The 14320-nt window shown below is 38.6% G+C and overlaps 1 protein-coding gene across 4 annotated transcripts in view; it reads right to left on the bottom strand.

The window, feature by feature from the left end:
* The window catches only part of FARS2 (phenylalanyl-tRNA synthetase 2, mitochondrial), a 418607-nt gene that overhangs the window by 261230 nt on the left and 143057 nt on the right, over positions 1 to 14320 (bottom strand). The gene's annotated exons all lie outside the window — the stretch shown is intronic.

Genomic DNA, 14320 nt, shown 5'->3' with positions numbered 1-14320 from the left:
TCACTCACTGTATTAATCAACAAATTAGAACTCACCTTTCCTTAGAAAATAAAAGATGTACAAATGGAAAAATCTATTCAAATCAATTATTTAAATTAAGGTTTTCCACTCAGTGATTCAAATCATGAGCTAAATCCATCTTGGCAAGTAATAGCAGGTTATCTTGAGGATCAAGAAACTGATGATCAGACAGACTGCATTATATGGTGGGAAAGCACTGAAGTCAAGAGGATTAAGCATCAATCCATGAGGTCTAGGTACAAATAGTAACACTGATCGCTGTGCAACCTTCTGCACATCATCAAACCAATCTTAATTTCCCCATCTTTAATATGGAGACATTAATATAAATTGTTTTCATATAACATATTATACCCTCTTCATAAGTAAAAATGATTGTAAAATATAAGAAGCTATTAGGGCCTGTCAGTTGCAGAGGTTGAGATGGAAGTCTGTCTTCATTGCTCAGGCATAACTTGTGAGCAGTATCTCACAAGTGAGAACTTCCACGCACAAATGTTTCCCTTTTTAAGGTTTTCCCAACCCTCTAATTTGTGTCCCTCTAAAATTTTACAACAAACAAAAACATGAAAAGGTAAAATAACGTGAAACTAATAGGCAAAAAATGAGTTACATACACTTTTACAAACCTTCCATTGTCCCCAACCATTTTTACCTAGTCCTAAAAAAAAAAATTGGAAACTGCAGACTTCAAGGCTTAGACTGCCAAAGCTGCCTAAATGATTTGGAACCCAATCCTATTCAAATCCCCATCTGAATATATAATAGAATGCTACCAGAAGTCAGTGTGATGGATCCAAAATAGGAGCCAGATGTTGAGCTTGCGTAGTTCTAGTAAAATAGCAAGAAAGGGAATTTTGAATAATCAACTAGTGGGACCCTACCTTTAGGATCTCTCTATTACAGGCTGTTCTCACATTAAAAAAAACACACACATCTTGAGATGGGTAAACTCTACTCTTAACTTGCAAATTCTCAGTCAGTGACAGTATATGCACTTTACATGCAGACAAATAGCATTTAAAAACCAAAGGATTCTGTGGCCATCTAACCTAGTCACACTTCTGGACAGCAGCTAGCATAAGACATTTCAGAGGAAGGTGCAAATAAACCATGAGTAGACAGATGAAGCATAATCTCTTCCCATGGTAGATCTCATCTAACACAACAGTGGTTTCCTTGAGCCTTGCAATACGTGGTTTTATCCATCTTCCATTCATTTTTTATTTAGCCTTAATAGACATCAGGTGCCAACAAATACAGAATCGAGTTTCTGAAACTCTTCCTTTCTACCTATTTCATTAAACAAGAGAGCAAACCAGGGCTTGTGAAAGTGAGCAACTGATGGCCTGCTTTATTGTAGCACACTGGAGGTCATTTTTAGGTTCATTAGCAGTAAACTAGAAATTAAAGTTAGTGTTGTCAGTCTTGCAACAGCATCATAACAAGAATTCACCTAGCTGAGGTAAAAGAAATTCCAGTCAGAGTCTACCTTTGACTGTCACTAGAGAGCTGTGCTAATGAAGTCTGAACTAATACGATACAGGAAAGGGATTTCCCTCAATCTGCTTGTTTTTTTGGAATAATTCATTAGCTAAACACTTTTCAACTCGTACAGTCAAAGATAAATTCCTGAGTGGAGTCTCTTGCCTTATTTAAATGTATCCTACTAACTCTTCTTCTATTGCAATCCCCAGTTCTATTTTGCATCAATCAATGCCCTGAAAATGATTCAGTAAATTCACCTAAGCATTTTTTCAAGAGAAGGAAAAACTCGGATTTACAATAGTGTCAATGACAATTCCTGCCACTGAAAGTAAGAGCATCAGCAGTGATGGATGAATAGCCCAGTTTCCAGATTAGGAAGGCACTGATTTTCAGAAGTGAAAGAAGCATATCACTTCTTTTTTTTTTTAAAAAAAAAATTCTTTCACTCAAGTTTAGGAGGAGGAAGCAAAAGTTCCAGACCTCAAGGCTAGGGACCGACATTACACAGAAACCAGTTTAAGTAATCGGAAATTAATTTAAACCTGTAAAAGAACAGATGTTCAGTGCACATAAAAACCAGTTTGAAAATGGCTGAAACCAGTTTGAAATGAACCTGGTTAAATATAGTACCAGACTTAACTGATTTGGCTCAAACCAGTTTATGCAATGTCTGTCCCAGGTTTAACCCCTTCCTGATTTAAATTAAACCAGAGTCCCCTGGTATCTTGACATGCTGTTTGGGCTGGGCTCACTGCTCCAGCCCAGCAGTGTTGGCCTCACCCCTCTGCTCCCTACTGAAGCTTGTTAGAGACTGCTGGTACAGCAGTATGTCTGGCTTCCTCCTGCTCCTAACCTCCCCTCCCCCTCCCCACCCCCCGCTCAAGCAGGGATTTCCCACTCCTCTCTGCCTCACACAGACACCTTTCAGCATTAGCTAGCATACCACATGCTGGCTATGGCCCATGCTGTGGGAGACAGGACAGTGTCAGCTTCGGGCTTTTTAGAGCTAATCAACAGGTAGCAGCAATGTTCCTCCATTCCTTCTTTGGAGAAAGTTATTTAAGAGCTTGAGCTAATGAGAGAGCCTTTTGTTTTGCTGATGGGCTAAAAATGCTGTGCAACTACCTGCTGTGCTCAGAGGAGCAGCAATTGGGGGGCACCCTTCCCTAATCAGAGCATCCTGCCAGAGGTTGGTCATACTCCCCCTCAGCTCAGCAATGTGGAAGGGAATGGAGGGCTGCTCTAGCGCCCCCGACTTCTAGCCTGAGCCACTGTGGGCCTGGCCTGCATTTCTGGAATGAAAATGGAATGTCTATCTACCTCCAAATCGGTTCAAGCTTTGCAGGTTAGACTAACTGGCAAAGATTAAATCAATTTGGGCTTAGGCTTTTTGAATATCTGCCCTAACCCAAAAGTTACCAAATGAGGTCAGAATTATGTCAACCAGCTTGTGTTTCTTAACAGTAAGAGCCTTGAAAATATGTTTCCTGAAAATCTGGGAATTTCCAAGATATTTGGGCAACCTTTCAAGAAAACTATTAAAAAAATATGAAATAGCCACAAAAATATTGTAGTGGCTTTGCTCCTAGATTATGCATATTATTACATATAAATATTTCTCATAACTACATTACAATAATGAAGATTGTACTTATCAATGCTCTTTATATAAACATCTGATTGCATAATCTATTACTTCAGATCTGTTCATGATGGAGATGCATTTTTACATCTATTCATAAATAATCATTATTATATTTGTTGAAAATATCTTTGCATATTAATAGTAACTGGCAAATTTCATTAATTTATCTGTATTCAAGAAAAAAAACTTTAGTAATAATTCATTTGGCCTTGTCTAGCTCTGCTTTTCAATGTAGAACAGCTGTCCCCCAGCTCCAGCAAGCATCAAAATAGCAAACCTACTTCAGACCCTTCCTCCCTTTCTGAAAATACATCAACATTAAGATATTAATTCACAGGACAAGCCAGGTGTTCCTACACATTTTACCACCTGTATTGTCTCTAATCCTGATAAACCAGGCTTCCATGATTGCAAGGCCTAAATATCAGCAACCCAAACCCCTGAAGGTTAAATCAACCCAAACCCCTGAAGGTTAAATCTATACAAAATTTCAAACTGAAACTTACTCAAAAAAGCTAAACTTGAAGCCAACTTACTCTGCACTTATACCAAACCAAGCAAGAGTTCAAAACAACATGGAACCCTACTCTGGTTGTCAAAAAGGACCTCTAGAACACCATTCCTATTCTGTCACACTCTCAATGCAGGCCACAGTCAAACAGAGGTAGACTGCGAACCACTCAGCTGCTAAAGAAACATATAGGAAAACTATGCTCACATAGTTAATCTGCAAACAAAAAAAGACTGAGAGGCAAGAATGGAATACATATGATAGGTTCAGGAAAGCTAAGAAATCAAGTTTGCTTCTGCCATCTAGCAGCATACTGTCCAGATTTAGGCTGGATTTAAATTGAGTGTAAGGCTACAGAGCCAGGAATAGGGAAAGACACACCTAAATAAGGTCTCCTATCCATCCTAACTTAGCTAACCCTCATAAGCATCCTAGGAACAATAAAAATGGATACTAATGCCCAATATAAAAACAGGCAAAATTCCCCAATCTTATGAGAAAATTCATTCTTGTCATACAGGGATGGATCTCGGGGGTGGGAGGACGAGAGGAAGAGGGGTGTACAGTGGCACAGTCTCACTCCTTTTCACATCACACCACAGGAGCAGCAACCAGGAACTTTAAGTCCCTGAAACAGGTCAAAATCCTCTGCTCTGCTCTCAGCACCCCCTCGCTTCCCCTCCATGCTCAGAACCACCTCTTCTACCCCATATTCCCACCTCCCCTGCCCACTGCTGCTTCTGTCCCCTGCAGCACCAGCTGAAGCATGGCAGGAGCAGCTGGGACATCTGCAGTGGCAGGCAGATCTCCCCAACTTTTTCCTGCACCAAGAAGTATAATTAGAGAAGGGAGGGCAGCGCAGGAGGGGAGAGGAGGTGGCCACTGAGGATGGAAGAGAAGGCAGGGCTGAAAGTGAGGTGGGAAGGGATTCTTACCTGAATCAGGGACTTTAAAAAATCTCTGGCTTCTCCTCCCCCAGCATAGTTTGCCCCTCAGGTTGAGGAGTGGGAATGGCTGGGAGTCAGGTGTGTAACCACCCCTGCAGCATCAGTCACTGCTCCCGTCCCGCCCTTTTTAATTTCCTGGACCTGTCTATGTGAGCCTCAGTTACTGGTTAGTTAAAAACTAGAACCCTTATAAATAAGAACAGAAGAACTGGGAGAAGAATAGTTTAAAGAACTGTATAAATTATCCTGTTACATTCCAAGTGCTCAGGATATTACAGCACAGTAAGTAAAAGACTTGATTAGGAAATATTCTTATTCACATAAATAAAACAAAGGAAATACAATTTCAGTGACAGAAGTTGTTGTTATTCAAGATTATTAAAGTTATTGCCTTCTTTTACTTTAAAATGGCTTAATAAATTATATCAAATGTTATTTAGCCTTCTCCCATATATGATACTTTCATCCTCCTTCTGGATCCCAGGAAGACAAGTCATACTGAAGTACTAATCTTTATTTTCTTTTCTTCATTTCCAAAATGAGGGAAAATGTGAGCAACAAAAGCCTGTGACAGATGTGTAATATCTCACTAGGCAAAATTTTACTATAGACACTTCTATTCACTTTAAAATTTCAAACAGATATTACTAGTTAGCCTAGTGTCAGGAATCAGAAAGTCTCCTCTTCACCCCTTGGGAAGAAGTCATCTTGCATCATGTCCTCAGAAAACCACTCTAATTAGCCTTCCTCTGAGGTAACACTTTTCAGGGACATCGCAGGAAGGAGTAAATAAAGTCAGAATAAAATCCTGAAGATCTGGAGCATACATTCCAAAGGAAAATGAAATCTTTCACCATGGAAGACGCATCCTCTAACTCCATTGAGAGAACCGACCTACGATGCAGCTGGCAATTTAGGAACTAACCACATAAGCTCACTTGGAGTCACAAATTCAAATGGCCTTTCATGCTCTATAATAGCTATTTACTTAGAACTCAATCCTGTACCAACCATCCCTTCCACAGCCTCTTTCCCAGATAACCCCAGCAAACAAATAACATGTTTTTTTCAGACATAGGTATAATTGAATTGTCATAAAATGTAACACAATATTTGTTCATTCTGTACAAACATACAGATGGGAAATAAGGTCATATTAATTCTTTTTTTAAAAAGTACCAACTCCAACATACATAATGAATCTGTCAGAGGTAATAAAATCAGAAAGAAACCTTTCACAAATTGCACGGGTTACTTCTGGATGAAAAATAAGTTTAAAAATAGAACAGTAAATTAAGAAAAAAGGCAACAAACAAATTATCTTTATAAGATAAAGGAGGAGAGTAGAGAAGGAAAAGCCAAACATAACTTTATAATACATTGTGCATGTATTGGGCTTAAGGCTATAGCCATGGGTAACATAGAAGTGGAAAGCAATAAAAAATAAAATACTGCATCCAGAGACTTGAGCAGCATCTTTTCTGTTTCACTCTTACTGTACCCTTCACCCAATTTAACAAGCCATGATTCCCTTCAGCTTGGTCCACGAGAAAGAAAAAGCAAAAACCAATGGACAATCTGCTCCATCCAGCTGTGGGGAATAAATTTCCTTAAGTTAATTTCCTCTCTCTGTTGGGAGGATGGAGAAGAAAGAAAATTGCTTTTTTTTTTTAAACCTGTCAAATCTGGCTCTGCTGCCCTTTGTGAATGCACATACTCCACAAAGTACCACATACACCCAAGTTTGAAGGAAGTATCTATGTGATAGCATGGACCATAGAGACATTAACTATATTTATTAGGCACCTGTGAACAACTCATCTGAACTTTTCACACTTAGGACCAAGTCCACCAGGACATCCTCCAACATTTTAAGCTTCTTGGTAAACACTGACTATAGTTGATTAAAGTAAAATTTCACCAGCAACTAACTTTTGAACTTGGAATATCACTGAGATTTGCCCAGTTCTAAGAATCACATCCAGATACAGGATACAACTCCTGGATACCTTTACTTGCATCTGAAACAAAATATAACAAAACAAAAACCTGTTCCCACTCTCACTTGCAAAATTATGGTTCAAAATTCTTCAAAGCTGGTTGAACCAAAATATGGTTCAAAATTATCAGGACACCAGGTTAGGGCTTGGGAAACTTATGTTCAATGTGTTTCCTTACTACAGACTTTTTTGTGTAACCTTGGGCAAGTCCTAAAATAGAAACAGTCTACCTGCCTCAGTTTATAGGACTTTCCTACTTCACAGGGAGATTGTGAGAATAAATACATTAAAGATTGGCGTGTACAGACACTAAGGTGATGCGAACCAGGTAATTATCCAAGACAAAAGAGTTACTGAATAAGAACAGATTTTTCTGCCAAAAGGCTTATGACAGATGCCACTGGGTGCATCTACATGAGACGCTAAAGATGCAATAGACTAATTCTGCTGAGCATTATCGCAGCCTGCAAAAACCATGCTAATGCACTGCAAAATTAGTCTAGGGTGCAGTAGCATCTCGAAAAAAGTGTGCATTGGTGCTACTGCATAGTAATGTCAATTACAGTGCATTAAGTTAGTACTTGTAACCAGAGGTGCTAATCTTAATGTGCCGTAATTATGGCACATTAATGAATGTGTACATATGCCCACTGAAGCTTAAAGTTAAAGTACTTTGTGTGCCTCACTTGAAAAGTACAACATGTCAGCATAACACTACAGCAGTTATAACAAATGTTCTTAGAAGGTAATCTTCATTCAAACAATTGACATGCATGTATGACCCTAATTTCACCTTAAAGATTCAGTAAAACTGCACTTCGTAACTATATTACACTTACCACCGTACATTATGTTCATATTTCAAGTTTCCTGAAGAGGTACTACTCAATGGGTGGTTAGTATAGGTGGAAAATACTGGGTGTGCATTCTAGTTAGACCATATGTACCATCTGCTAAAACATTTTTATGTAATTTATGAGGCACGACCTGAATAGAAATAAGGTCCTGGATAAGAGAGATTAAATTTCCCTTTCCTCAAAAACACCCTGCTGCTTGATATATGAATGTAAAACCTCTCTCTCTAAAATTTGATCTAGAGTGAATTCATAAATTAAACAAGTAAAAAATGTTGCCTACAAGTTAATGTTAACAAGGTTTTTCCATTAGCTACAAGTTTGCTGCACGGTAAGTATGGTACAGTTTAGACACATCGGAGGAGAAAACCTAACACTGCTGAAGGGTTAAGGACTTGAAATTGTCACTTTCCTTTGGAAAGCAGGTGTTAAAATCTGTAACGAATAAAAAGATGACAACTCTTTTAGAATGATACAGGCAAAAAGGTTCTCTGTGTTAAAAACATTATTGTGCTGAAGATGGCAGCACTGGGCTCAGTAACACTTCAGGTTCTGAAATTAAGTATTGCAGCTAAACTGGAAATGTATTTCCAAACAAAACAAACAGGCATCTTAAGGAACAGCATCTTACTTTCACCTCATACTATACTTTGTGGTAAATGTGTTTTCATCTTTAAAATCCTTGCATTGAGAAACCAGCTCGCTTGAGTGAAATTAGGTGTTGCAAGCAACCTTCTGTGTTTCTCCACATCTATGAACAAAGTATTTTGACAAGATTGTCAATCTTTAGTCAAAATCTTAGGGATAAACAAGCATAGGCTGACTGAACACTCAATTGTCAGAAAAATGTTTTCACTTTGACTTCAGACTCTCAGCACTGCAGGCAAGCTTTAACCTCCAAAACAAGTGAATGCATATTATACACAAACAGGTCCTCCACATCTTTGTCAAAGACCTCAAGATTGGCCCAGACTCAAGTTACAAGAAAGCTCTCCACTTTTCACATGAGGAAGTGACATTTGTTTTCCCAGGCCCCTTCCTAGCATCATCACTGCGTTCACCTTCTACCTGGAAAGTAGAACAATAGCCTACCGAGGACCATAACAATGCCAGTACCGCTACTGGAATCAGAAAGCTGAAAAGGAACATACAGCAGCAAGTCCTGTCAACTCATACCCCATGACCAGCTTATAAACAGCTACACTCATGGTTCAGAAACCAGGTTGTGAAATGGGACTTCCCACCCAGAGCTGGGAACATTTTTCAGCTAGTCCCACACCATCATTCCAGTGATCCCAAACATTTAAATCTTGCAGCCATCGTATCATTGTTTCCATACATTAGAATTAGTAGTTGCAGAACATACCATCCCAAGCACTACCAAAAAAAGTCACAAGTCAGGCTCTCACTCCACCAAACTCAGGAGTGTAAGCTTAAAAATCATAGATGGATGGGCAGGTGTGTGTGTGTGGGTGGGATGCATGCATGCATGAACATGTAAGAAAACCCAAGTTTTGCAAGAATTGATGATAAAACAGTGAGCTTTAACTATATTTTTAACATAAATCACAATAGTGACGTTTAGAAGGATGGAGTGCTATCAAGCCTCACTTTCAGCAAAATCTTTTTTTTTTTTTTTTTTTTGGGGGGGGGGGGGGAGGGGGAGTTGAAGGATTAGGAAGTGACAAAAACATCAAACTATGGTTCCTAAAGCTTGGCACAGAAATTCATTCTTTAGCCAGTAAACAGGGACTTAATCCTCCACAATTCAAGTCAGCAGGAATTTTGGGATTGATTTTAATCAGCAGAGGGCAAGACCCTGACTGCCCACATCTTTGGAAATGCTAAGCAATAGATAAGGGAAGATCAGAAACTCTGAAAATCAGGGCATTTTTAAATGACTAAATATAGATCTGGGAACAGGAGCACAAAAAGGTTAAAAATATGCCTATGCAGTAGAAGGCAGACTGGATTTGAACTGTATAGACCAGTGATTCTCAAACTTTTTGGACTCAAGGCACCTCTCACTGGACTTAAGGCACCCTTCTGTAACTTTTGTGAATTAAGTGGGACTTGATTTCAAAAACTAATTTATATTTTACAGTGCTTACCTCATTACACAGGGTTTGGGCAGTAGTGGTGTGGGATTGTCCAGGCAGGACTAAGCCTAAAATGGGCTTATCTGCTTTAGTTTGTCTACTTACCTCCTCACATCCCTTCAAAGGATCCAGCAGCATCCCAGGGTGCCTCAGCACATTGATTGAGAATCATTATTATAGACTAAATCAAAGATATAAATACCATAAGCTCTCATGAGCCCAAGAAGTGAGCTCAGGTTCATGAAAACTTATGCTATATTTCTTTGATTAAATTAATCCACAGGGGGAAAATCTACCCTGCCTTCTTCCTGGCTTTAGACTAACGTGGCTAACTACCTCTCCATTCAATGGAAGACAGTTATGCATGAGCTCTGAGCATGCTAGCTCCCACATCTGAAGTTTCTTAGCAGAACTTCTGGATCTGCATGGCTCACCACTCTAACAGCTATCCTATTTCCAGGTTGGAGCTAGTACACCCAGAGCTAAAGTAGATTATCTCTGCACAGGACTGCCCTGTACTATGAAGCTAACGCTTCTGTGACATGACCATGGCCACACAAATCTGTGGGAGAACAGAATCCAGATCAATACTGTAACTACCACACTATCCATCTAACCTGTTGTTTAATTGTAGTTTTATAATTTAGTTGTGGTATTGTGCTAGCACATGGGACCTAAATCATAGACCAGGACCTCACTGTATCAAGCTCTGTACAACAAAGAGCAAAAAACAGTCTCTACCCATAGGAGTTTACTGTTGAATTTAAAGTTTTAATACTTTATTTCCCATATTTGATTGTTAACAATAGTACTCTACCTCTACATCACATTACATTTTAGATTTTTAAAAAAAATCATATTTAATCATATATAAATATGTAGCTTTAGGATTAGAAAATAAATGACAGAGAAAAAACTGAAATGTTATGTTTATGTGAGTATTAGATTATGACACTGAATTTCCTTCTCTCTCAGCCTCCCACTTTGCACTACAGTAAATAATTCCTAAAGTTTTGCGTCACCACTTTCAGCCTTCAGAGACCCTGTAACTACATTCCTTGCAATCCTCTGTTTCTTTAGAGTAGTAACAATTTTCTAAACAATTTAAACAAATCTCTGCAGCACATGAATATGCTGTGGATTTGGCTTTTTTATCACCTCTAAAAAAAACAGCAGACAACAAAGTCTGGCACCATACTCTCCAAACTGCTATTTTGTTTTAAATATTCAACAATGCTGGTGACAATACAGGCCAAAGTACTACCCCGTATCCTTCAGGGTTTATATTTTGGATCCAGGTGCCTTCTCAATAGACCATCATATTGATCTCAATACAGAGAAAAGTGTTTAAATGGGTATATGAAGACTAAACTATCCCTGTTACTTCACTCCGCCACTCTGGCAATAATTTAGAACTTGTCTGTAGAACTCTGGTAGAGTTTTCCCTAATATCTTAGGCCCCTGGCAAACATGTGTTGCAGGTTGTATGTGAGGATCACATGTGACAAATGTAATATATGCCAGGGGCATTACGTATGTGAAGCTGGAACAGTAAGATATGGCATTAATAAAATCCTAAATATGATAAAGAAAGTAATCTGACTTCAGTTCAGGCCACGGGCAGGTGCTACAGTTGTAGCTCAAAATATACCCATGTATCACTACAAAAAGCAAGCATGCAGCCATTCAAGCTGTTGTATCGTTATAAAGATGAAGAAAGCACTACAAAGCATTACCTCTTTCAAAAAGGAACTTTTCAGTAGAGCTACAATTAAAGGTGATGGAGCGGGATTTCCTACCACCAATGCAAGAGCCTAGGCAAGAGCTGGAGCTTTAGCAGTGTTACTAGCAGTTCCAGCTCTCCTAGTCCCTGCTATTTCTGCAGGCAATGGGGGCCATGCTTTTTCAGCAGTTGCTGGCTGATCACCCGATACCCTGCCCCCTTCCCTGACAGGAGGGCAGGGTGTCAGTGATCACCAGGCTTCCCTGTGGGCAGGGGAACCCAAGGCACAGCCTCCTATTGTTCCCTATGTGGAGAGCTCACTTTTTGAAGCAACTTTATCTCTTTCCAGCTAGAGGCTGGGAATGCCTGTATGTCCCCCATAACACTATGTCCCCAAAGCACTTTGTAGCACTAGAAACAAATGTCTGTCCATACCCTCAGAAATTTCATATGTGAAGTACTGTTTCGTTTTTTCCAAGTTCCATCAGTAAGAACTTTTGTTACACAGTGTGAAGGAGACTGATGCCTAAAGGGCATTTTTAAGAATCTTTGAAGATCCCTCAGACTAGATAATTTTTTATATACACACACACACACACACACACACACACACACATGCACGCACACATATACATACACACGTATTATCTATATATAAGACAAACAACTATGTAAAAATCATCCAGCCTGAAGCATCCTCATGGTAGATATGGCAAATTTATGAGCAAAAGCAACTTGCACTAGAAGCTTTTGGCAGTCTCACAAACAAGTACTTTTTATAAAGTTATTAAATGGGGTGGATGGATTTGAGGCCTTACAATTCCTTTTTCATGGAAGAAAACACACAAATCTCACAGGGCAACATCACTACATACTTAAATCTTAAATACATGTTAAATACCAGGCATGTTTACCACTCACAGCCATTAAACACATCTTAAAAGATGCTATAAGCATTTTGGTACATACAAGAATAAATGACAAAAGAGTTTCTGTTAATTATTTACCTCGTTAGATCTTTTGACCCTATTAGTATAACAAAGATATATGTAGAGATCACAAAACAAAACATATTTCAGGAAAATGAGCTTAAACAAACCTTCCAAAACTTCTACCGCAAGAACGATTTGACATTCAGCTTATGTCCATTCTGCTGCAGCATTCTCTGTGACAATGTGTCATAATGTAACTCTAATGTCACTAACTAGTGTGAAAAGCATCTTTCAGCATTTGCCCTGTGAACTACTACACAAAGACAACCAATTGAAATGTTCCCTAAATTCTAGGTTAGTCATTATAATTGAATAATATTGTTCTTTTCATTCAATCATACCAAGATGATTTCTAGACTATTTTCTAGAGATTCTGAATTAGCAGTTTTTACAGTAAGGTGAACTGGTAGAAAGTTTTAATTTCATGTTTTTTCAAGGAGATGTTATGGTTTTAGAGTAGTCAACTTCCTGTTGTCTATCAAATCTATAATCAAAGATAAATGTAGTCTCCTAGAGAGGAGACTGTATGTATCATAGTGGACAGGTGTATGTATTATATTCCAAGTGAAGTTTTGAGGCACATATGAAAAGACACCTGAAAACTGGGAGCTCATTACCCAGGCTGCTGAAGACTGGGAGCTCATTACCCAGGCTGCTGAAGACTTGTCTGTTCGTTGGCTTATGGCAGATTAAGATAACAAGGAATTATTACCAGTTTTCTTTGGTTTTGGGATGCAATGATAGTACTACAGAATTGACACCAATGCAGTTATATCCTGCAAACTGCTCTCTTCCCCAGTGTCTTCAACACAAAGCACATGGGCAGAGTAATAAACAGAGCACTGATCATAAGTAATAGAGAAGCAAGAAACACCTTACAGAGGAGGATAAAGAGCTATTAAAAAACTACTCCTGCCTGGTGTAGGATGTAAACTCCAAGTCCTGCCAGGAACTTAGGTCAAAGGAATGGTTTGGATCTTTACCCTTTTTAGAGACAAAGAGAGATCAGTGTCAGGGTAGTACTTTAGGATTTTTAATTGTGGTTCTGGGAAGTTTCTTCCTACAATAAATGCTGAGAATTTAGTCATTCAAATAATACTCATAACCTTGGCTTCATCATAGACGAGTTGACATTCTAGGGTCATATTGGGATTTACGAGAATAGGACAATAGCTACTACTACCTGGATAGAGTATCACATGCAACTTTACAACACACATTTTTAGTAAACAAACAACAGTTTGGAAGTCCATTTGTTTTTGTAAAAGTTGAATATGTCGTAAGGTCTTATATATTTTATCACTAACTATGCAACAAAAGAAATCAATACTACCTTCCTGGTAGTGCAGAGGTTGGCATGCATTTCATACTAGTGCTAATACTGGTCCTTTCTATTTGGTAAATTAATTCTACGCAATCTGAAATTGGGGCTGCAGGATGGAATCTGGAAGCCTACTGTATCATGAATCACCACCAAACAATAAGACTCTTCAAATCCAAAATGAATCTCTAGTCTTCCAGCATATTTAACTGAAGAAATCATATATGTGGTCAAGTTTTGTACTTGCTGCTTATATTTTCCCTCTTGTTTGTACTATCCTCTGAGAAATATGAAAATAAAATATCCTTTGTCTCAACTATTTTGTCAAACAAAGTCAAGCACTGGTCTCCTCTTTTTCATTTTCTTTGAATGAAATTCAAATGCATTAGCCTATTTTTGTTTATACGCCATAACCATTAATGGTGTCAATATGTTTCTAGCATCAGGAGAGAAAAATCATCCTTAATTTAAATCTATTTTTGTCTAGGAGTGGTGTAGATACTGCAAAAATGAATATTTTTTAACTTGGGTTAAACTGCAGTAACACCAAGGAAACTTCAGGTTAGTTTCAGTTAAGGCCTATAAGGGAGCTTGGGGTTGAACCTGAGCTGGCAACCCTAGTTTCTCAAAGCTGCTCTTCTTCAATGTTATTTTAAACTAAATTAGCCTAATCATGTTGGCGACTGTGCAGACATACCCCGAGACTTCAATTAAGTCAT

The sequence above is a fragment of the Crocodylus porosus genome, unplaced genomic scaffold (genome assembly GCF_001723895.1).
Source record: "Crocodylus porosus isolate Cpor-Errol unplaced genomic scaffold, CroPor_comp1, whole genome shotgun sequence".
NCBI classification, from domain to species: domain Eukaryota; kingdom Metazoa; phylum Chordata; order Crocodylia; family Crocodylidae; genus Crocodylus; species Crocodylus porosus.
Note: the sequence above shows the minus strand (reverse complement) of the source record. Positions and strands in the feature narration are given on the sequence as shown.